Here is a 25681-nt window from a genome sequence, read left to right as displayed (position 1 = left end):
GAGGCATCGACATTCGTGCGTGCAGACCTTCTGAGCGAAATCTTCAACAAAGTTCTAATAGTCAAGAAAACATATTAGAACTTGCCCTAATAGGCTCTAAGGAAAAAACTTAATCTGAGCAAACATAACGCGGACTTGTAAATTATGATTTCTTATGAAAAATTATATAAGCCTTCTTAATTTTTAGAGTGGGTTGCTATACTTAGAAAAATAAGCCATCTTTATTATTTTCTAAGGTTGTTTCTAATCATCCTATATGACTTAATTCTCAGGCTCGAAACTCATCTTTATTCCAAAGTTAACCATATTGAGGGATGGCTGGGATCAGTAAAATCGTTCCCACTACTAAGGTCCCCTAACTCTCAATATAGAGAACCCAGTTCATTGATTTGTATCCACCCTCACCGAACTTAGTCATTATTTATTAAATTTATTGTTTATTATGATTGCAAAATAAAATCAAACTCATACATGTTAACAAAATAACAATGATATTAATTTAGAAAAAAAATTCACTATTTACAATCACAAAAGCAAACAAACAAAATAAATAAGAAACTAATCTATTCTTAAAAATCAGGATCTTCTACATCCGATCCTTCATCTAACATATTGTCATCTATTTCATCATAGTCATCATTGTCTTGTGCCTCAAAATTCCCTCGAGGAAGATTCGTAAAACTACTATGTTTTTCCTCATTTGTAAATTGAAATTACATTTTTGAAGTTAACCTAAGTATGAGAAAATAATATCTCATAGCTACCGGAAATTCATCTTCATCATCTATCGTCTCCCAAATTTCTTCTAAGGCTGCAATCACAGTAGGAAAATCTCTAAAAAAGTATAATTACTTAAACGTATTGCTCCGTTGATCTCATCATGATCTGCTTAGATTCTTGGAGGTGACCTATCTCCCTGTGGAACAAAAGTAGTCTTCGAGTGATTCTTTCTAGCACTCCGACAGTATTTCTCGGTTCTCTAGTTCTTTTTAAGGCCTTAATGGCTCGGATATCCTCATAAGTTAATGCTCCATTCATTCTTAATTGAAAACATAAATGCTAAAATCGTTAGCTATACATATAAACATAATAACTATAATCATAAACACTTACTTGGTGGTTAGATTCGGAGCTTTAGCGTGTGTATCGAGAAGAACTTCATGCGAATGAACCGTTTCTCTTATACCAACTGTAATGACCCAACTAATTCTAAGATTTTGGACAATTAAAACTACTATACATAGACACTATTCTTAAGAAAACATACATACGAAACACTCATAACTTTATTAAAAACTATAAAGTAAATGTTGAAATACATAAAATTCGGGGTATGGGATCCCATTGTTTTAAAATAAAATAAAACATAACTTAAATCTTAAATAAATTTGTTACAAAATCAAGTGCGAAAAATACATAGAAATCATAATTAAAAAGACTTAAAACAACGTCATCCTCGAATCGTTCACGCAGTCCACCGAATCCATTCTTCCTCAATACACAACCCCAAGCTGCCAAGAATCTTTCCGCCGCCATAACTATTTTCCTGCACATATAAAATAAAGGAATGAGCCTAATGCCTAGCAAGGAAAATCTACTAAAAGTATAAAACATAAACATAAACATATACATATACATAAACATATGAACATGTGACTATAAAGATGTATACCATATAGGACTACACTATTAATGGCCATTATGACATGTGATAAACCATCTACGTCCCCTGTCTAATATATGAGGTAGGTTAGATCACATGATAGTATATGATAACCCATCTAAGTCCTCTGTCTAATATATGAGGTAGGGTATATCATAACTCGAAACATGATAAACACTAGGGCTTGCAAACTAAGAAACTATGAGCCCTAGATAAAAGCATAACATAATGTATTATAGCATAAACATATCATAACATATTATACATAACATAACACATATGCATGTACAAACTATCCTACTTTCCTTACCAATAGTGGGATGTGAGAACAAGGACGGGATTTTGGAACACTCCTAAAACCAACAATGAGAAGGTAAGTATTTCTAAAAGAAGGAAATGAAAAAGAAATGAGTCTAAACCACTGAGAAGAAGAGCTTACCGAAAAGAAACCTCAAGTTCAAAGAACTTAAATGCCTAACCAAGAATGGAAAATAGCGTGTTAGGAGTTTAGTAGAGAAAACTACAAGAAACTAATGAAACATACTGAAATGAACTAGGAATAGGAATACCTTTGAATGCACTATAACTGAACTACACCTCGTTATCGAAAAACACACTATTAACCTTACTTCCCAAGTGTTTAATAAGCTTAAGATGATAATGCTTATAACCCCAACCCAAGTGTTTAACACTCTAAAGTAAACCTAGCAGCTTGAAGACTCTGAACTCAGCTTGAAGAATGAAAGAAATGGCTGGTTACTAGGTCCTATTTATAGAGTTCAAGGATGAAAAGATCTTCTTTTAGCTTGAATAAAAATATTGAATTTTAATTGAAAAATATTTGAATATTCGTTCAGCAGAGGCTTAAGACTCGGTCAAAAGAATCAGAGGCTTGCTAAGAGGTTAAGGATTAAAATTAGATCAGTTTCAAAAATGTTTAAAAATCTTGCCCTAGGGCTGATATATCGCCTAGGCTTATACCCCCGAGGCTCGTCGAAGCGTTCGTGCGAAGTTACGTGTTTTCGTATTTCCCGTGTGGCGATGTATCGCCCCTAGAGCTGCGATATATCGGCATACGCTAAAATATTATACACGTAATTGCACTTTTTCAGCCTAATTTGACTTGAGTAAACAGCTTTGACTGAGTCATATAACAATTTTAAAGCTGCTAGCAGATTCTGGGGTTTTCAAATATTCCTCTTATAAAACTATTCCTGAAAAATACTTTAATTTCTCAATAAACATGCACATGACAAGTGTCATGATCTTATTAGTTCTATCTAAACCTTATAATATAATAAATATCATCTTTATAATCAACTATATTAATCAAACCTGATGTTATAATTAATATTCTTAAACTATAGGTTAATACTTATAAAATCTATAAGTGTTGCTATGAGTGTCCAACTAAGTCCCGGCTTGAACCAAAATCCACAGTAATAAACATAATATAACTATTACTAGCTATTTCTACTACTACTACTATCTAACTAGCTAAGTAAAATTCTTGGACTTCTACAATTCTCCCCTACTAAAAAGAATTTCGTCCTCGAAATTTACTTACCGAAAAATTCTGGTTACCGGGCTTGCATGTCCTCGTCCAACTCCCACGTTGCCTCTCGTTCAGAACTATTACTCCATAGGACTTTGACTATCAGAATACTCTTGGACCGTAACTGCTTCATCCCTCTATCTAGGATGCTAACAGGTCGTTCCTCGTAACTCAAGTCTTTCTTAAGTGCTATCGTATCATACTTGAGGACGTGAGATGTGTCTGACACATATCTACGCAGCATCGAGATGTGTAACACATTGTGACTATCTTCTAGAGCTGGCAGTAGGGCTAATCTATATGCAACTGCTCCCACTTTGTCCAATATCTCGAAAGGACCTATAAAACTGGGACTAAGCTTGCCTTTCTTCCCAAACCGCTTCACACCTTTCATAGGAGATATCTTTAGGAAGACTTGATCTCCGACCTTGAATTCCACATCCTGCGCTTGGCATCTACATAACTTTTCTGACAGCTTTGAGCAGCGAGCATACGCTCTCTAATCAGCGCTACTGCTTCTCGAGCTTTTATAACAGCTTCGGGACCAAGAAGCTGCCTTTATCCTACGTCATCCCAATGTAACGGCGATCTGCACCTTCTTCCATAAAGTAAATCATAAGGTGCCATCCCGATCGTTGACTGGTAGCTATTGTTGTAGGAGAACTCTATCAGCAGTAAGTACTTAATCCATGATCCTCTGAAATCAAGTACACAAGCGTGCAACATATCTTCTAAAATCTATATTGTACACTCGGAGTGACCGTCTGTCTGAGGATGAAATGTCGTACTAAGACTTAACTTAGTACCCATGGCTTGCTGTAAACTTCCCCAAAATCTTGATGTAAACACCGATCCTCTATCGGATACTATTGTCTTAGAGATTCCATGCAACCGTACTTTCTCTTGGACATAGATGTCTGTGTATTGATCCATTGTGTATGAATTCTTAACAGGTAGGAAATGAGCGGACTTGGTTAGTCTATCTATTACTACCCAAGCTTAATCATGCTGCTTACTTGTTCGTGGCAAACCTGTCACAAAATCCATAGCTATATTGTCTCATTTCCATTTTGGTATGCTAAGAGGTTGCAATAAGCCTGCAGGCCGTTGATGTTCTGCTTTCACTTGCTGGCATACTAGACATTTAGACACAAATTCTTCTATGTCCTTCTTCATCCCTGGCCACCAATATATTGCCTTGATGTCGTGAGTCATCTTTGTCTACCATGGGTGAACTAAATATGGGGTACTGTGTGCTTCTTCTAGAATCGTCATCTTAATCCTTTGATCATTTGGCACGCATACCCGATCCTTATATCTCAATAACCCTTGACCTGATATTGAGAAATTTGTGGCCTTCCCCTTTCTAACTGCATCCATATTTTCTACTAATGTGTCATCATGCCCTTGCCTAATCCGTATATCTTCTAACAAACTTGACTGGATTGACAAGTTAGCCAGCTTACCGACAACTACTTATATCCCGGCACTGATCAGCTTCTGCAGTAGCAGCTTTTCTATTCCAGCTAGTGCTGCTAGACTTCCATAATTATTTCTACTTAACGCATCAGCAACTACGTTTTCCTTTCCCGGGTGGTATAGGATTTCGCAGTCATAATCCTTCACTAACTCTAACCACCTGCACTGCCTCATGTTGAGCTCCCTCTAAGTGAAGAAGTACTTTAAACTTTTGTGGTCCGTATAAATCTCACACCATTCTCCGTAGAGATAATGGCGCCAGATTTTTAATGCAAATACTACTACTGTCAACTCCATATCGTGAGTTGGATAGCGTTGTTCGTACTCCTTCAACTGCCTTGAGGTGTGGGCTATCACCTTGTCATTCTACATCAGAACACAACCCAACCCTTGCTTCAACGCATCGCAGTAGACTACAAACTTGTCATTGGGTGTCGGTACACAGAGTACTGGTGCTGAGCACATCTTATCCTTAAGTAACTGGAAGCTTTCTTCACACTTATCAGTCCAGTTGAATCTTTGCTATTTCCAGGTCAGGTTGGTGAGCAGAGTGGCTATCTTGGAAAAGCCCTCTACGAACCTCCTATAATAACCTGCTAATCCCAAAAAGCTCCTTACTTCTGATGCGTTCTTTGGTCTTGGCCAATCCTTCACAACCTCTACCTTGGATGGGTCTACTGCAACTGCGTCCTTGGATATAATGTGCCCGAGGAACGCCACTTGCGAAAGCCAAAACTCGCATTTCTTGAACTTGGCGTAAATTTGATGCTCCTTTAGTCGTAAAAAGATCAACCTTAAGTGTTCCTCGTGCTCGACTTCGTCCTTTGAGTACACCAAGATGTCGTCGATGAATACTACGATGAATTTATCCAAGTAGTCCTTAAAGACCCTATTCATTAAATCCATAAATGCGGCTGGAGCGTTGGTAAGACCAAAAGACATAACTAAGAACTCCTAATGCCCATAACGAGTTCTCAAAGCTGTCTTAGGAATATCTTCTTCTCGTACCTTGAGCTGGTGATACCCGGACCGTAGATCAATCTTGGAAAACATGGTCGCACCTCGGAATTGATCAAACAAATCATCAATCCGGGGTAGCGAGTACTTATTCTTAATCGTCACCTTATTCAGCTCGCGGTAATCTATGCACATCTGCATGCCTCAATCCTTTTTCTTCACAAATAGTACCGGTGCTCCCCATGGTGGATGGCTTGGTCTGATGAAACCCAAGTCTAGGAGTTCTTGTAGCTGCATCTTTAACTCCTTGAGTTTGGTAGGTGCCATCCGGTATGATGCCTTGGAGATAGGCTCGGTGTCCGGTACTAATTCGATCGTGAAGTCAATTTCCTGAGTCGGCGGCAACCCTGGTAAGTCATCGGGAAATACTTCTGGGAATTCTCTTACAATGCGGACATCTCCAACCTTAAGTGGTGTTTCCTTTACCACATCTGTGATGCTGGCTAAGAATGCTTGACATCCTTTTTCTATCATTCTTTGAGCTTTGAGAGATGATATTAGCGGTGTGCGTAGTCCTGAAACTTGTCCCATGAAGCATAGTCTCTGGCCGTTAGGAGTCTCGAACGTCACTTTCTTGCGTTTGCAGTCAATGGTTACGCCATGCCTTGCTAGCCAGTCCAGGCCTAATATTACGTCGAAGTCTTTGATCTACAGTTCTATCAGGTCTCCTTCTAATTCTACGTCCTTAATCTTGATCGGTACGTCTCATACTATCCGTGATGATAGAACTATTTTGCCTGAAGGCAACTCTGTTAGAAACCTAGTTCTAAATCTTTCACAAGGTTTGTCTAGTTTCTCTATCATTCCTAATGAGATATACGAGTATGTTGTTCCCAAATCAAGTGATACTAGAACATATACTATCGAGGACAGGAATCTGACCTTGAATTGCTTGTTAATAGCATGGGCTCCTCCCTGGGTCAAGGCAAAGACTTTGTTCTGGAACCATCGCATTTTCCATTTTCTCCTCTTACTTGATTTGGGGACACTGCCTCCTTCGGTGACCTTCCTGACCACAGTTGAAGCATCCCTTGATGTTTTCACGACACTCCTCAAGATGTTTCTTTTGGCATTTGGAGCACTGCGGGTATTCTACATACCCCAGCCTATCACTTGCTCGTAATCTTTTGTAACCATTGGTCTGCTTACTATCGAAATGTTTTCTCTTCTGCCTATTCTTGTTGCTATGATGTGGCTGCGGCTGAGTCTGTTGTCATTTTTGTTGTAGCAGCTCTTCCACTTGTTGTCGTAACCAGACAATTTCTATGGTGATGTCCATCGGCGGCGGCGGCAGCGCACTTTGAGTAGCAGTAGTGGTAGTAAGCGCTTCTCTTCTATGAACTGGAAGGGCTTCATTGCTCTCAAGAGCGACGCTGGAGGCATCGACATTCGTGCGTGCAGACCTTCTGAGCGACATCTTCAACAAAGTTCTAATTTTCGAGAAAACATATTAGAACTTGCCCTAATAGGCTCAAAGGCAAAAAATTAATCTAAGCAAACATAACTTGGACTTATAAATTATGATTTCTTATGAAAAATTATATAAGCCTTCTTTATTTTTAGAGTGGGTTGCTATACTTAGAAAAATAAGCCATCTTTATTATTTTCTAAGTCTATTTCTAATCATCCTATATGACTTAATTCAAAGGCTCGAAACTCATCTTTGTTCCAAATTAACCATATTGAGGGAGGCCTGGGATCAGTCAAATCATTCCCACTACTATGGGCCCCTAACTCTCAATATAGAGAACCCGCTTCATTGATTTGTATCCACCCTCACTGAACTTAGTCATTATTTATTAAATTTATTGTTTATTATGATTGCAAAAGGAAATCGAACTCATACATGTTAACAAAATAACAATGATATTAATTTGGAAAAAAAAAATTCACTATTTACAATCACAAAAGCAAACAAACAAAATAAATAAGAAACTAATATATTCTTAAAAATTGGGATCTTCTACATCTGAACCTTCTTCTAACATATCATCATCTATTTCTTCATAGCCATCATTGTCTTGTGCCTCAAAATGCCCTCGAGGAAGATTCGTAAAAATTCTATGTTTTTGCTCATTTGTAAATTGAAATTCAATTTTTGAAGTGAACCTAAGTATGAGAAAATAATATCTCATAGCTACCGGCAATTCATCTTCATCATCTATCGTCTCCCAAATTTCTTCTAAGGCTACAATCACAGTAGGATAATCTCTAAAAAAAGTCTAATTATTAAAACGTATTGCTCCGTTGATCTCATCATGATCTGCTTAGATTCTTGGAGGTGACCTATCTCCCTGTGGAACAAAAGTAGTCTTCGAGTGATTCTTTCTAGCACTCCTACAGTGTTTCTCGGTTCTCTAATTCTTTTTAAGGCCTTAATGGCTCGGATATCCTCATAAGTTAATGCTCCATTCATTCTTAACTGAAAACATAAATGCTAAAATCGTTAGCTATACATATAAACATAATAACTATAATCATAAACACTTACTTGGCGGTTAGATTCGGAGCTTTAGCGTGTGTATCGAGAAGAACTTCATGCGAATGAACCGTTTCTCTTATACCAACTGTAATGACCCAACTAATTCTAAGATTTTGGACAATTAAAACTACTATACATAGACACTATTCTTAAGAAAACATACATACGAAACATTCATAACTTTATTAAAAACTATAAAGTAAATGTTGAAATACATAAAATTCGGGGTATGGGATCCCATTGTTTTAAAATAAAATAAAACATAACTTAAATCTTAAATAAATTTGCTACAAAATCAAGTGCGAAAAATACATAGAAATCATAATTAAAAAGACTTAAAACAACGTCATCCTCGAATCGTTCAGGCAGTCCACCGAATCCATTCTTCCTTAATACACAACCCCAAGCTGCCAAGAATCTTTCCGCCGCCATAACTATTTTCCTGCACATATAAAATAAAGGAATGAGCCTAATGCCTAGCAAGGAAAATCTACTAAAAGTATAAAACATAAACATAAACATATACATATACATAAACATATGAACATGTGACTATAAAGACGTATACCATATAGGACTACACTATTAATGGTCATTATGACATGTGATAAACCATCTACGTCCCCTGTCTAATATATGAGGTAGGTTAGATCACATGATAGTATATGATAACCCATCTAGGTCCTCTGTCTAATATCTGAGGTAGGGTATATCATAACTCGAAACATGATAAACACTAGGGCTTGCAAACTAAGAAACTATGAGCCCTAGATAAAAGCATAACATAATGTATTATAGCATAAACATATCATAACATATTATACATAACATAACACATATGCATGTACAAACTATCCTACTTTCCTTACCAATACCGGGATGTGAGAACAAGGACGAGATTTTGGAACACTCCTAAAACCAACAATGAGAAGGTGAGTATTTCTAAAAGAAGGAAATGAAAAAGAAATGAGTCTAAACCACTGAGAAGAAGAGCTTACCGAAAAGAAACCTCAAGTTCAAAGAACTTAAATACCTAACCAAGAATGGAAAATAGCGTGTTAGGAGTTGAGTAGAGAAAACTACAAGAAACTAATGAAACATACTGAAATGAACTAGGAATAGGAATACCTTTGAATGCACTATAACCGAACTGCACCTCGTTATCAAAAAACACACTATTAACCTTACTTCCCAAGTGTTTAATAAGCTTAAGATGATAAAGTTTATAACCCCAACCCAAGTGTTTAACTCTCTAAAGTAAACCTAGCAGCTTGAAGACTCTGAACTCAGCTTGAAGAATGAAAGAAATGGTTGGGTACTAGGTCCTATTTATAGAGTTCAAGGATGAAAAGATCTTCTTTTAGCTTGAATAAAAATAATGAATTTTAATTGAAAAACATTTGAATATTCGTTCAGCAGAGGCTTAAGACTCGGTCAAAAGAATCAGAGACTTGCTAAGAGGTTAAGGATTAAAATGAGCTCGGTTTCAAAAATGTTTAAAAATCTTGCCCTAGGGCCGATATATCTCCCATGGTAGGCTATATATCGCCTGGGCTTATATCCCCGAGGCTCGTCGAAGCGTTCGTGCAAAGTTACGTGTTTTCGTATTTATCATGTGGCGATGTATCACCCCTAGAGCTGCGATATATCGGCATACACTGAAATATTATACACGTAATTGCACTTTTTCAGCCTAATTTGAATTGAGTAAACATCTTTGACTGAGTCATATAATGATTTTAAAGGTGCTGGCAGATTCTGGGGTTTTTAAATATTCCTCTTATAAAACTATTCCTCAAAAATACTTTAATTTCTCAATAAACATGCACATGACAATTGTCATGATCTTATTAGTTCTATCTAAACATTATAATATAATAAATATCATCTTTATAATCAGCTATATTAATCAAACCTTATGTTATAATTAATATTCTTAAACTATAGGTTAATACTTATAAAATCTATAAGTGTTGCTATGAGTGTCCAACTAAGTCCCGGCTTGAACCAAAATCCACAGGTATAAACATACTATAACTACTACTAGCTATTACTACTACTACTACTATCTAACTAGCTAAGTAAAATTCTTAGACTTCAACACTTGACCAGCTCTAATTAACGATCCAATAAATGGAGGACATAACTACATTTATTGATTATATCAACGAACTACAAGAGAAAACTCTGTAAATATAATTCTATAAATACTTAGAGTGCAATTTCATTTTTATAGTGGAGTAATAATGGAATTAATAAATAAGAATATTAGATTAAAGAATTTAATTAATAATCTATTTTTTTGGAACTTTGTATTGTAGGTTCATGGTCCCCAGATCACCTATGTCCTACATTGTCAAGGGTAAGGATGTCAAATGAAATATTTGTAGAGAGAATGACTGAATTGCAAAGGAATTTATTTTCCAGGGCAAGAAAATAATTATGTGATTATTATAGACAATTGATTAAGTATGAATTAATTATTTAACTATATAGTTTTTGTTTTGAAAAACTATAGGTTAAAATAAATATTGATCATGTTTGGATTAATATATAGAAAGATTAATAATGTTCTTATTTAGAATAAGATATTTATTTATTTATTTATTTATTTATTTAAAACTGATATTTTAAGATAAAGTTGATTTTGAATTAACTAATATTTATTTTGAGATAAATATATATATTGTCTTAAATATTAATTAAATAAACAAATGAGAAAATTAGAAATAACCATAATGGTGTGGTCGACACACTCACTATACAGGGAGTGTGTAACGTCTCAATTTCCCTAATAAAGCTTAGTGCCTTGATTGGTATGCCAGGAGGGCATAATTGGATATATGTGTGATTATGTGGCATACATGAGTTATATGGTAATATGAATATATATGCATGAATATTAAATGTGCATGTGAGCCAGTTCTTGTTAATAAGGGCATATTTGTAATTTTGACCTGCTGAAGGTATAAATGTAATTATGTGTGTTAAATGATTAGGACCACATTATTATGTGGATATATTTGCAATATGTTTCCCGAGGCGATCCTAGTGAGCAGATTAGCTGAAAAGTCACAACGGGGTCAAATACCCGGCTCGAGGTTAGCCTATGGGAATTTTGGGAACGTAGTGCGTATTCGGGGTTTAGCGGGTAACGGGTAGTTATTTGGCAATTATTTGGGTATGTTGGGATTAATTGGGAATTTATAGGACTATTTGAGGATTAGCAGGAAATGTGGCAAATGAGGGGTTTGCCCTTGGGGCGTTAAAGGACAAGATTTGACCTAGGGACACTTTGGTCATTTTGGTGCCAATGGATAACTTAGGAAGCTTGCAGGAAGTAACCAGAAACACCAACAACACTTTCAACTCAGTTACTCTCTCTCTCTCTCTCTCATAGCTTGGTTGAGGGCTTTGGAAAATTGAAGGCGAATGGCTGAGTTTTCTGAAGGATTGAAGCTGTGATTGGGATCAAGAGGAAATTTGGGGTCGAAATCATTATTGAGGTAAGGTTTAAAACCTTTTTTATTGGTGAATTTCTGTGATTAAGTTAGGTTTTGATTAAGTTTAGTGTTATTTTTGGTTGCTGAGTTGAGGAAGGATTTGTGATTAGTTTTTTGGGATAATTGTGATGCCCATGCAGTGTTAATGTGAGTTCTAGACTCAACTTTCGGGTTTAATCATGTTTAAATTGAGCTGGGGATTCTGAGTTCGTGGGGTCGTGCTGCGGCACTGTTCTTGGAGCATCGCAACCCACATGAACTCAGAGGCCTAGGGAGTTCACTGAACTGCCTTGGCGTCGCGACGCTGGGTAGTTTGCGTCGCGGCGCGTGTCCAGGAAAATGCCTAGGAATGTTCTGTAACTTGTAGAGGGTCGCGGCGCCTCTGAGGAGCGTCGCGACTCAAATAGAGAATGTTGGCCAATTAGGATTTTTAAGCTTGGGAACTCAAACTTAGGGGCTCGGGAAGGATTCTACAACCTGATTTAGTGGAATTCGAGGTCCCGAAGGCTAGAACTAGGTTCGTGAGTATTTAATTACCTAAGATTGATTGAGGTTCCATATTATTGTGACTTATGGCTAATCCGGGCGTTTGATGGGGATCATATATAGGCCGTTTACCTAGAGCTTAAGGAGTTCAGGTAAGAAAATTGTATGTGTGCATTGAGCAAGGCATGGCTCAAATATATGTGCTTGTATTATGATTAGTGTTATGTGTAAATGTTTGTAACTACTATATGTGTTTGTGACTGAGCGGCAAGGGTCGGGATCAGCAATAGGCATGTTGAATGCATGCCACCATGGCAGGGCCATCTAAGGGTGTCGTACTCACCCGCTCGGTTATGACCGTGAACTTGGTGCCTAGTAACGCACCTTGACCGGCTTAGGCCGTTGTTGTGAATTTTAATGGAAACATGTGGATTGTTTGTTGTGTGATTAGTTATGCACTTATTGAAATAAATTGTTATATGCTATGCTGGTGCAGTTTTCTTACTGAACCTTGGCTCATGGGTGCTCTATGGTGCAGGTAAGAGCATGGAAAAGGCCGACCCACCATGAATTTGAGGGCTTGGAGTGGTGCGTACATGTTTGGCCTACCTGGTCACCACGGTTGGGGTACTTTTGAGGAGTGTAATGTAAATGTCTGATTTTGTCGCCTAGGTCGACTGTGCATTGACTTTTGAGTTGTAAATATGTCTTAAACAACATTTTGGGATCCCAATGTAACTCTCTTATGATCTTAATGAAAGTTTAAATCTTTTATATGAAAGTTTTATCAAATGCGTCTTTGCTTTAATTTAATTACACTTTTGGGTCTAACACCTCGATTAGCGAGTCAAATATACCTTTTAAAACCACATGGTAACGACTCTAGAGTAGTAGGGTGTTAAAGAGTATGGCGCCACACACAGGGATTTCCTATCCCTGGGATTTGAATTTTGAATTTCAAATAACTTGTTTATTTAATTAAATATATTTAATTATTCTTTTTTAAAATGATTTAAATGAAATAATTAAATAGGTTATAACTGATCAGTTTTATATTAAATAAAATAAAGATTAATAAAATTAGTTAATTATCTTTATAAATATGAAAAGAAGTGATACTTTTTAAGAAGAACAAGAAGTGGTTTTCACAGTCTGTCAGACTCTCTCTCTGAAAAAGAAAGCGATAGCTTTTCCTAGACCTGAAAACTATTCAATACATCTTCTCTCAATCAAATATCTCTAGATCTCATGTGTTGAATACATCTAGAGAGTCCTAAATCAACCTTTTGAATCATACATGCCCACACTTGTCCTTGTGTATTTAAGGATTGGTTTGGAAGATCAAGGTGTGAACTTTCAGAATTTGGATTGGAAGATCGATGATTTATACAAAAAAATTCGTGGATACTTGATAGGTTTCAAGAGGTAATTTCTAATCTATTTGTATGTGATTTAATATATATATATATGTATGATCCTAGCTGGTATTAATAATTTTTTTAAAACTCAATTTCTGATGCGTATCTCTGATTCACACTTTTAATACCAACAACATGGTGAATAAGTTGTAACCGGTAATGACCCCCCCAAACTTACAACTATTTTCCATCATATTTGTAACCACTTAAAGTCGGCTTCTAAAATTGTAAAACATTAATCAAGTAACAAAAAAATAAATTTATGTACAATCCTATATCTGTAACCAGTTACCACATCCTCAGTTGCACATTGGTAACCAGTTTCTATTTTTATCAATTTAGAAATACGAACCAATTAACAAAACAAATAGATATGAAAACATGAATGAGTAACCATGTACCCTGATGGGAACATTCAAATATGAAAAAATATATATATAAATATGATGAAAATGTGACTGGGTAACCGGTTACCCTAGTGGAAACTTCCAAATTTGGAAAAAAAAATACGAAAACTTAAATGGGCAACCAGTAACCCTGATAGGAACATCCAAAATTAGAACGAAAAAAATAGATATAAAAAATGTAAATGGGTAACCAGTTAACCTGATGGGAACATTGAAATCTAAAACAGAAAATCTTATATGAAAACATAAATGGGTACCCGGTTACCCTGATGGGAACATCTAAATCTAAAGAAAAAAAAATATTCATATATGAAAACGTGATTGTAATCAGTTACTTAATCCAATCAAGGAAAAAATTTTGTCATGATCTTTAAAAAAAATTAAAAAGGTGGAACTTCATAAGTATTGTAAAAAAAAAATAAGTACAGTAATAAAAAATGATAATAAAAAGCATCGTGAATTTTTTGAGTTGAATGGGAGATGACTAATAAGATTTTTCCGAAATGGTTTGACAAAGAAGGAGGAGAAATAAGACGTCACGTAGAATAGAATGTTAAAGAGATGAAAACTAAAAATTGTAAAGTGAAAATATAAATGTGATTATAAATTGTAACATACCTCATTTGAAAATTAAAGTGTTGACCGCGGTTTTGGCCGTTGACGTATGGACGTCCAAACGACAAAAACCTTCAAGAGAAATAAATGACACAGACGATTTTTATAGTGGTTCAGCCCCAATGTGTTGGTAATAGCCTAATTCACTTAGAGTTGTGATTATAGATCTGCACTCAAGATCAGATGAACCTGAGTCAACTGAGTTTCTTCAGTACAGATTACAAGAATACAAGAATTCTCTCAAGATACAAGTACTCTCTCTCTCTCTAGAAAAGTAGAATTCGAAAAAGTCCAAAAGTCCTCTTTATGATGCCATAAGCCTTTTATTTATAGGCTCAGGATCGTACAGATGATATCCCTCATAATCAGGATATTTTGTTATTCTCATTATATTTAATTTACAATAATATTCAAAATATAACAATACACTATATTCATGGGATAAACTGAGAGATTCCCGCGCAAGCCAAGACTGATTCTTGTTGAAGCCATTTCTGGGATTTTTCACATAGCCCTGCTCTGTCTAGTCGATCCATATCACATTTAGGCTAGTCGGCCAAACCTTCACTGGGCGAACACGCACCTAACTGGGCAGACATGCACTTGGCTGGTCGGAGGTCATGACCGGTCGGCCAAGGTCATGCCTGGGCAGACAAACATGTGACTGATCGAACAAGGTCATGCCTGGTCGGTCATGACACTTGACTAGCTAGTCAACATTCTTCACTGGTCTACTGGGTCACTCCTAAGCCAGATCACCCAACCATTCCTTGCCATTTGTCATTTCTATTGCCACGTCATCGTTTTCAAATTTTGGGGATAACATTTGCCTCCCAAGTTTATTATATGATGCTCTCACATAATAAACTTTTTTCTCCACATCTAACGGCACAATAAAAAAAAACTGTTCATCTTCCCGCCATGCAACAGACCACGACTCCACAGACCACGATCACTGCAATTAACTGCTCATAGTCGTGGGGAGAAAAAATATCTAAGGAATTCCAAGGGTCCAAAAATAAGTGGCAATTCCCACTTTTTCCCTTTAAATAGACCCCTATACTCTGACACTTCTACACACACAAGAGAGCAAAAACAAAAATTTCCCTCATCTTTTTTTTTCTTTTTGGCCGAAACCCCATAACCTCTCTTCTCTTGGCCAAAAGTTCAAGGGTCTTCAAGGAGGAGCTTTTATTTCTTCAAGAATTCTCCAAGCAAATCCAAGGTCTCTTCAAGATTGGGTAAGTCTTCTCCTTCATCTCCACTTGTGTTGTTATTTTTTTCAAAATTCCATGAAAATATGAGTGTGTTGGCCGAAACCCCCTTGGAAAATTTCCCCTTGAATCTATGTGTGAATCTTAGAGATGCAATGTATTTGGTGGCTGTTTTGGTGTTGTTTAGGTTATGGGTAACTCAATTTTATCTTCAATTTCATAGAAATTTAAAAAAAAAATGAATTATTTTAACCTAAATCATGAATATGGGTTTATGGGTAATGAATGGTATATATGAACTCAAGAACATTTGAAAACCTTTCAACTCACCCTTTTTGATCTTGTGGTTGGGTATCTTAGATGAGGAATGTGTTTGTGCTAGATGGAATTTAGGGTTTTGTTTTTCGGCTTAGGGTTTATGCTTGTGGTTTGGGGTATGGCCGATTGTCCATTGTTCCCTCTTTCTATTTTTTGAATACACGGGTATGTCTAGGACTGCTTGGGTGTTTAGCTCGGTCCGATCGGATGTTACTCAGGCTCGGATTAGTGTCTCACTGCTTGGATGCTCAGGCTAGCTACTCGGAGGACACGCCCCAACTTCTCGGAGGACATGCCCCACTCGGATGCGCATCACGCAATTGCCCCTCAGGACCAGCTGCACCGATCGAACACATGAGACACACCTCTGCCCCATCCGCTCGGCCAAGCGCACCTGCTGCGTTCCTCGGAAGGCACGGCACCCGATCAGTCACACGAAGCATCCGCTCGGCCCCTCGACATGATGCTCGAACACACGTGCATCAGCTCCTCGGTAGCAGCTGCCTAGACGCAATCCCTCGGACCAGGCGTGATGCTCGGCTCCTCGGACATGGGTGTCTAGACGCGGCCCCTCGGCATCCTTCGGCTCCTCGGACACAAGTGTCCACTCAGACACCACACGACTCTTCGGACCAGGCGCGGCCCCTCGGACACAGGGGTCCGATCGGTCACAACATGGGCTCCTTGGACAGCCCCTTAGGCATGCACACACGGACACTAAGATTTTTTCCTATTTCCAAAAATTTTCGTTCATGCTCATTCTAGGGACCTTGAGCACTTTTAGGCACAAAAATTATTTTTTTCTCATGCATGCTAAAATTTTACTACTTAGATAAAACATTTCTAAGTAGAAAAATAAACACTACTCTGCTGAATTATATTTGTATGGTTACTCACCTCCCCACTTTTATTTTTTGTAGATGAATCGCTTCGACTATAGGGGAGGTGACAACCACACGAATTCTGATACGTCCGTCCCGCAGTCGAACGATACTCCTCAAAGCAGCGACTCCTCGTCGAAGTCTCCTGACAATCGCACTCCTGAGGATCGCCTCCACCGCTTTAAAAATATCCTCCCTCTTCAGCTTTATATTTTCTTCACGAATAGCAGTTCCTACATCAAGCTGAACAATCAACCATGAGGGTAAAAAAGTCCAACAGACTTCCGCAGGACCAGGATCCTCAAATAGCCCGCAGAGCAGTACAAAAAGTGGTGGAACGCAGTGAGGTCCGAACTGCGGTTTCTTCAAGACCACCCCGCCGGACGCCAAAACCAAACAAGCCTCGGAGAAAAATTACCCAGAGATTCGCTACCGAGATCCAGCGTCTGGCTGTCCAAAAACAAAGGAAGGAAGGAGAAGAAACACCTTCTTGGTTTACCGCCAAGCCTACGAAGCTTAACCCTGGGATGTTTGACAAACACACCCAAGCCTTGGGCTTAAGAGGGGTGAATATAATATGTCCGCGCCCTCATCAGAGAGCTAACAGGCCTGGCGGACCGTACTGTGCCTGGTCTAGGCACCATATATATGCAGGAGCGACTATCCCGCAACACCCCTTCTTCTGGTCAGTAGCGGATTATTTCAACGTTTCTCCCTTCCAGATCGCTTCTAACGGGATTCAGGCGTTGTCTGCCCTGTTCATTCTTTACTTCCTGCGAGGCTGGGATGAGCCTACTCCTCACGAAATACACTACCTATTCGACTTCAGAACCAACCCGAGCCATAAGAACACAGGTTTTTTCCACCTCTTTCATAGGCATAAAGGGGTTAAATACCTTTATGGCATTGCTCACAAGTCAAATCCTGGGAAATACTATACAGAGTATTTTCTCACGTCGAACATCAAAGCCAACAACCTTGCTTTTACGCATGCGGGTCCATTCCAGCAACCCTTGCCCACAAAAGAGATGTTTGACCGAGCAGAGGAGTTGGCCAACATGTGCATCGAGGAGAAAGATGTGAAAATTTTGGTTACTGTAGACAATCTTCAGATGGTGGGCCTGCTACCAAGTAACTAGAACATCACATTGGAGAGCACTACTGAGGAAAATAATGCAACTGATCAGTCCAACGCCGGCACCGAGGTAGTGACCGATCAGTTCTCCCCTAAACCATCTCCTCACTCCCATAGACCAGGCGATCGCAGCATTAGGGAGCCCCAGCCAGAGGACCATCGTAAACCTACTATTCCCACACAGCCTGGAAAGGGGAAGGCCATCCAGCTTGAGAGGGACTTAAGCTCATCATCCGACGACGAGGACGACTTCCTCGACCAAATCCTCAACTCAGGTCTAGTAGTCATAATGAGATGTTTGATAACTTGGTTATATGGGATTTATAGAACTGTCTAGTAGTAGTAATGTACTTATCCACATATTGCTTTATTTTTTTACTAACAACTCTTGTGCTTTCTCTTTTGCAGATCCAGAGATGTTTAGGCATTTCAACGCCCCTCCTGCCCCGAAGAGGAAGTCCGGAGAAGGAAGTGGCTCCACCCCTCCGAGCAAAGTCCCGAGGACAGTACCGCCTAGCCAAGGGAGACAACCCGAGGGGTCAGTTGCAATCCCGTAGCTGACCCCTTCCTCGCTTCCTCCCTCAGCGAGCCTAACCCCCACTCGCCCGACTGGCCTGAGTGAGGCACTTCGCACTGCTAGTACTATTGGGAAGGAAGTGGTTGATCAGACTCTTCATGATGCTTCAACGATTCAAAGCTTTGAATCCTTTCCTCGACTTAGCGTTGATGTCGTCTTACAAAGAGGGCTTGCTCAGTTGGCGAATGTAAGTATTCTACCACAAGATAGTTTGTTATTTATATTTATACTTGTAGTAACCTCTTTTTTTCCATGCAGACGATCATCACCATCAGTCATGCTCAGCACCGAGCAGTAGACTACAAGGAGTTGATCAAGGTCTTAAATGATCAACTGGTGGAGGCCCAAGCTAAGGTGGATACTCTGACTTCTTCAGAAAAGGATCTTGAATCCAAGTTGGAGCAGTCAGAGAAGACTGTGGCTGAGCGAGATGAGTCTCTTAGGGGGTTGGCTGATGAGAACGACAAACTAAACCAAACCAACAAGTCGTTGACTGATCGGCTGGAGAAACTGACTCACGAGAACGAGGAATTGACTCGTGAGACCGAGGAGCTAAAGCGAGAGAAAGAAGCCAATCTTGCTCGCTATGAGGACATCTACTTCAACTGCTTTTATCAAGTGTGGAAGTGGAACAAGCCTCTCAACCTCGACTTTCTCACAGAGGAGGTCAAGGTGGAAGAGCTTGCGAAATGCGAGGCAAAGGCTGCCGAGGAAGCAGCTAATCCTGCCGGCACTACATCTGTTTCCCCCACACTGTCATTCCGACCGGAAGGAGCAGCTGATGCTGAGGAAGGGGTTGATCAACCTGCCAGAGCCGACCAGTGATCTCTCATCCGACCAGAGAGGCCTCCATCCGACCAGACAAGTTGTCATCCGACCAGCTCTCTAGTAGACTTTTATTTTGTATTTTGTTATGTACTCTTGCTCGTATGGCTGAGCTGCTGGCATTCATACTTTACTTTTCTTTTGGCTAACTTGAAACATTCTAAGTCTTTTTAGACTTAAAACATTATAAGTTTTTTGTGATTAGCAAAGTCACTCTGATGTATGCCTTATATTTTCGCATGAGTACTTAGTTTTCTAACTTAGAAATTCTAGACATTTCATAAGTCCATACTAAGTATACTTTCTCACACTCTTATTGCTCTAACATTTTATGAGCATAATGTTTATTGTCACACGAATATCTACTTCTAACTTAAATTTAAAAAATTCCAAGTTACTTAAGCTTTGTCAAACAAGTTAGCTTAATGGCCTTTTTGGACTTCAAAAATTTACAAGTCAGCCTAAAAACAGATATCTTAACTCGTGCTCTTATTGCCTATGTTAAATTATATACCGATATACCCTATGTGCCCCCCAAGTGATTGAGGGTTGAGAGATCCTTAGTCACTTGCTACTTGACCGAATCTGTTTGAGCAGTTTATCACTCGTGAAACACATAGAATATATGGAAAATATTCAAGCAGTTGAACACTGCTTGAATGTATCGACCAGTTGAACACTGTTCGGATAATTAACACACATGCATATTTGTAGCAAGAATCGACCACGCTGCGCGTAGTCTCTTTTATTACTCGTAAATTCAAAAGGACAAAACGTGTCTAATAACGAGTCTTAAACAACAAAAATTGTTCAAAATAGATGGTTGGTCAGCAAATAACCAGCTCAAAAACCAAATTTAAATAACAAGTTAAACAACTTGAAATTAAACTACCCCTTTGAAAGCGGTATTTAGAAATAATATATTCATAGACGCTCGCCGCTCCAGTGGCTCCTGATCCTAGCACTCCTGCTCAGCATGCTTCTCCCTTGCTTCGTTGCTTTCCTCAGCCAAGTGTGGACCTCCACATATAGTGTCTAAGGTAAAGTCCACAGGTCCGGGCTGCAAGGGTGGAGATCTTTGTCGTTTGAAACCAGGATTGATGCTGCCTCCTTCTCCTTGGGGTGTCTCTGCCTGGTACTTCCTCAACTTGCCCGACCGGAGGAGACATTCTATCTCATCTTTGAGGTGATTGCATTCGTTTGTGTCATGGCCATAATCTCCATGGAACCGGCAAAATTTTTTCATGTCCCTCTTAGATGTCTCTTTCCTCATCAGTGGGGGTTTCTTATAGGGAACTTCCTGATGACTAGCGAGATAGATTTATGCCCGGCTTGCCGAAAGAGTTGTGTAGTTTGTGAATCGGGGCTCATATTTGGTTGGCTTATCGTTCGGACTCGACTTAGCTTTCTTTTCATCATGGCGGTCAAACCCGTTATTCCCACGTTTCTTTCCACCATTTTGACCGTTTTCTCCGTTCTTGGGGAAATCAGTCGATCCGCCCGGATTATTTAGACCTTTCTCTCCTTTCTCAATCGCGTCGTCCAATTTCATATATTTATCTGCCCGGTCAAGAAACTGTTGTAACGTTGAAATTGGGTTGCGATGAATGTTGTCCCACAAAGGACTCCGATAGATTATGCCGGAAGAAATTGCCACCATCTTCCCCTCATCTCCAACTGCAGTAGCTCGGTTAGCTTCTCTCATGAACCTTTGTATGTTGTTCTTGAGAGACTCATCCTTCCCTTGCTTAATATCCGCTAAGTGATTGCCATAAACTGGAAGGGTCCGAGTAGCACTAAACTGCCTGCAAAACTCCTTTCTAAAACTTTCCCAAGAAGTGATAGAGTTAGGCTTAAACTTCCAATACCACTCCTGGGCAGTGTCGGACAATGTAGTAGGGAAGACTCTGCACCGATAGTCATCACTCACTCCGAGCAGCTCCATCTGATCTTTGAATTTCCCCACGCGCCTTATCGGATCTGCCTTTTCTATATAAACTGGCAGTACCGGTTCTTTGTACTTCGCTGGTGGCTGGGCTGCTCTAATTCGAGCACAGAACGGGCTACCACTCCTGTGGTCTATTGGATCGATCGCAGAGGGTCATTTCGACAGACCCTGAACTGCTACTGTCAGAGCATCAAGCTGGGCTTGGATGCCTGGGGCCACTGCTTGGGACTCTATCTCGGGACCGCCTGGTCGGGGCGTTCCTACCCGGCATACCATCATCAAGTATTTCTACTTGACTAGTAGGTCGGTTCGGATCTCGCCCTTCGACCGGGATGGTCCTTCTCCTATCAGCAATGACGTCTCTTAGATCCTTCTGAGCGGTATGTCTTCCTAACCGATCGAACACCGTACTCTGAGTTTTTTCAGAAGGCTTGCCATGCGGAACATGCTCCTTGCTACTGCGCTGGTTGGGATGCAGTGGTGGCCTTACTGTCTGTACTGGGCAGTCTTTTCCTCCTCGATGGTTATTATCATTCTTCTCCTTCGATTGGTCAGTGTGATGACTATCAGCTTCATCACGACCATGCCCATCTTTGAAGTGTGAAGTTTCTTTACCCCGAGGAGCTCTATTTTGCTCCTGCTCAGGTGGAGTTTTCTTGCTACCTGATTTATGACTTCCTGATCTAGATGTCTCTGATCGGTGGCTCCTTGAGGGAGTTCTGGAGTTCCCCCTTTGGGTTGAGGCAGTGCTCGACCGAACCCCATCTTCTTCCCGACCAGGTGGGTTACTACCACTCCTGTTTGGCCCTCGAGAATGTGGTATATTAGTGTTCTTACGACCAGCTTCTGTGGTCCTTGCTCCTGGGGTGGCTGCTCCTCGTGCTGCAGCTTAGGCATTGGCTTGGGCCAGCTGCGTAGCTGCCTCCAAAGCGAGTGTAGCCTCGCGATGTCGCCTATCGGCCTCCTCCTGCTGTCGCTTGATCTCCTCGCCCTTGGCCTCCATCTCCTGTCTCTACTGCTCAAACGCCACCTTCTGCCTAGCCATCTCTTCAGCGAACACCTCCTATCTGGCGTTGAATTGTGCCATCTCCTCCTGGAAGGCCCCCATGGCTTCCTGGAGTTCTTCAACTTCTGGAGTCACGTCCTCGAGCACGACTCTAGGCTCAGTATCACGGTCTTGAGGGCCAATACCTTCTGATCTGGCAGGCTCTTTAGAGGAACCTGTCTTCTTGGAGGGCGCATTAGTGTTCTTAGGCGCCATAATACTTCAGGGATCGTCTGTCTTTCTCTTCAGGCTCTCATTGAAAGCACCAAAATGTTGACCGCGTTTTTGGCCAACGACGTGTAGACGTCCAAACGACAAAAACCTTCAAGAGAAATAAATGACATAGACGATTTTTATAGTGGTTCAGCCCCAATGTGTTGGTAATAGCCTAATCCACTTAGAGTTGTGATTATAGATCTGCACTCAAGATCAGATGAACCTGAGTCAACTGAGTTTCTTCAGTGCAGATTACAAGAATACAAGAATTCTCTCAAGATACAAGTACTCTCTCTCTCTCTAGAAAAGTAGAATTCGAAAAAGTCCAAAAGTCCTCTTTATGATGCCATAAGCCTCATAATCGGAATATTTTTTTATTCTCATTATATTTAATTTACAATAATATTCAAAATATAACAATACACTATATTCATGGGATAAACTAAGAGATTCTCGCGCAAGCCAAGACCGATTCTTGTTGAAGCCGTTTCTAGGATTTTTCACATAGCCCTGCTCTGTCTAGTCGATCCATATCACATTCAGGCTGGTCGGCCAAACCTTCACTAGGCAGACACGCACCTGACTGGGCAGACATGCACTTGACTGGGCAGACATGCACTTGGCTGGTCGGACATGGTCATGACCGGTCGGCCAAGGTCATGCCTGGGCAGATAAACATGTGACTGGTCGGATAAGGTCATGCCTGGGCAGACAAACATGTGACTAGTCGGACAAGGTCATGCCTGGTTGGTCATGACACTTGACTGGCCAGTCAACATTCTTCACTGGTCTACCGGATCACTCCTAAGCCAGATCACCCAACCATTCCTTGCCATTTGTCATTTCTATTGTCACGTCATCATTTTCAAATTTTGGGAATAACATAAAGATTAAACAATACTTACCTAATAAAATCGAATAAGTTCCCTTTTAAAAATACTAAGGCAATATTGCATAATGAAACTGATATAAAAATAACATAATGAAAAATACTTAGATGACTAAAATAAACTTAATTGAGGGTAAAAGTATGGCATAAACCAATTTTTATACAAAAATTTGGGAAACTAAATCCATCAAATTTTAAATTTAAAAAAAAAACCGTAAAATAAGTTTAAAAAAGGCCATATTTTTCTAAAATTGTAAAAAAAAAAAATAGCCATAAAACATGCAATTTCCTCATGTCTTAATCCTTTTTTAAAGGAACTATACTGACAACCCAAGAAATATTGGTTCGAATACCGTGGCCCATGTATTTAGGTTCATGAAGCCCACTTAACTCAGAAACAGTATAAACCTAGAGCTATTGTTTAAAACGGCGTCGCATTCCACATAAGGGTTCATTAATACTCCATAATACCATTCATACATGTTCTTACTACACTGATCCTGGGAAATGGTTTAGAGCATCCCCTCGACGAACACATCTGTTGGATTTACCTGGCCCATGTTACGGATGACGTGCGTCTCAGCGTTGTACACTGCAGCTCATCGCAAATATTTTAAGTTGTATGGATGGTCTACAGTGTATATGAATGTCAACTTCGATTCTTAACAGAGTAAGGCAATCCTTCCCTCATTAGATCATCACATGTAAGCTTAAATTAAGAAATTCATGGGGAAATCTGGAAAACCCATTTGAACTTACTACAAAAATGCCTTTAATTTACATGTTTTAAAACCACCACGTTCACGGTTAGGGCTTACGAAGGTTAAAAGTATTAGTCGGTTGGGTAGGTTGTGAAGAAATGCACTTAACCCATGGGACCTTAGTTTGCTGAAATGTTGAGATTTGCATGTACGGGGTATCCACTCAACACCTAACCATGTAATACGTCATATTAAAATGTTAAGATTTGAGTTCATTCTATACATCTTTATAAGAATTAGAAAGTAATACGTCATTTGAGACAAATAAAAAATTTAAAATGTCCCAGAAATAAAAGTGTGGTGCGCCTCATCCATCACCTTATTTTTTTCATTAAAATTTTTTCAAAATGTGTCTATTTCAAAAGGGTGTACGTTAACCATGACACTGAGCGATAGACAGGCAGAGAAAGTAAAGAATAGAAAGAGAAAAGACCCACACGTCAACACTGTGGAAGCGACTTCACTGTCAACCTCAAAAGAGACAGAAATATGCTCACAATCGGAGCCTTCTCTGTCTCCCAAAATTCCCCTACGGAATTATGGGTTTAGGAACATGCTTATTGTGAAAGATGGTGAAGGCATACAATCTTTGAGAATGTTCTCTAGAGAACACATGTTTGCTAAGGTGAGTTTCCTTTCCAATTATGTCGGATGTTTTAAGAAGAACAAAATTTTAAAAATGTAACTAGTTACAGGTTGAATATAAATAATGGAAAGAAGATATTAAAAGATAATGTTTCTGAATGAAGACTGCCCATTGTTGACGGTCATATGAATTAAATAAGTGCATATAATCGTATTCAGTGTCATTGAAACACATAATGAAGTGAAGGAAAATGAATTTGCCAAATTTACAAAGAAATGGTAAAATGTGAACTTTTGTTTTTCAACTTAACTAAAAAATCCTTTCACTGAAGAGTATGGCATATTTCGGTTAATAAAAATTAATATACAAATATTTTTGAACAAATGATATTTGTTTTCTATACAATACTTTTGAAATCTAGGCGAACGATGTGAACATTGTGAAGTGCGGAGATACAGAACTGGTGAAGATGTGGTACAACAACATGCCAACAAGTGTTAGGAATTGATTCGTATTACTAGATTACAATACCTTGTGGATGGCTTAATGTAGTGTCTCAGAATTTTACTTAGCTAGATAGTAATAGTAGTAGTAGCTTGTAGTATGTTAGTTTTTGTGGATATTGGTTCAAGCCGGGATTTACTTGGAAACACATAGAAAC

This window comes from Humulus lupulus, chromosome 2 (assembly GCF_963169125.1).
Source record: "Humulus lupulus chromosome 2, drHumLupu1.1, whole genome shotgun sequence".
Classification (NCBI taxonomy): domain Eukaryota; kingdom Viridiplantae; phylum Streptophyta; class Magnoliopsida; order Rosales; family Cannabaceae; genus Humulus; species Humulus lupulus.
This window is presented reverse-complemented; position numbering follows the sequence as displayed.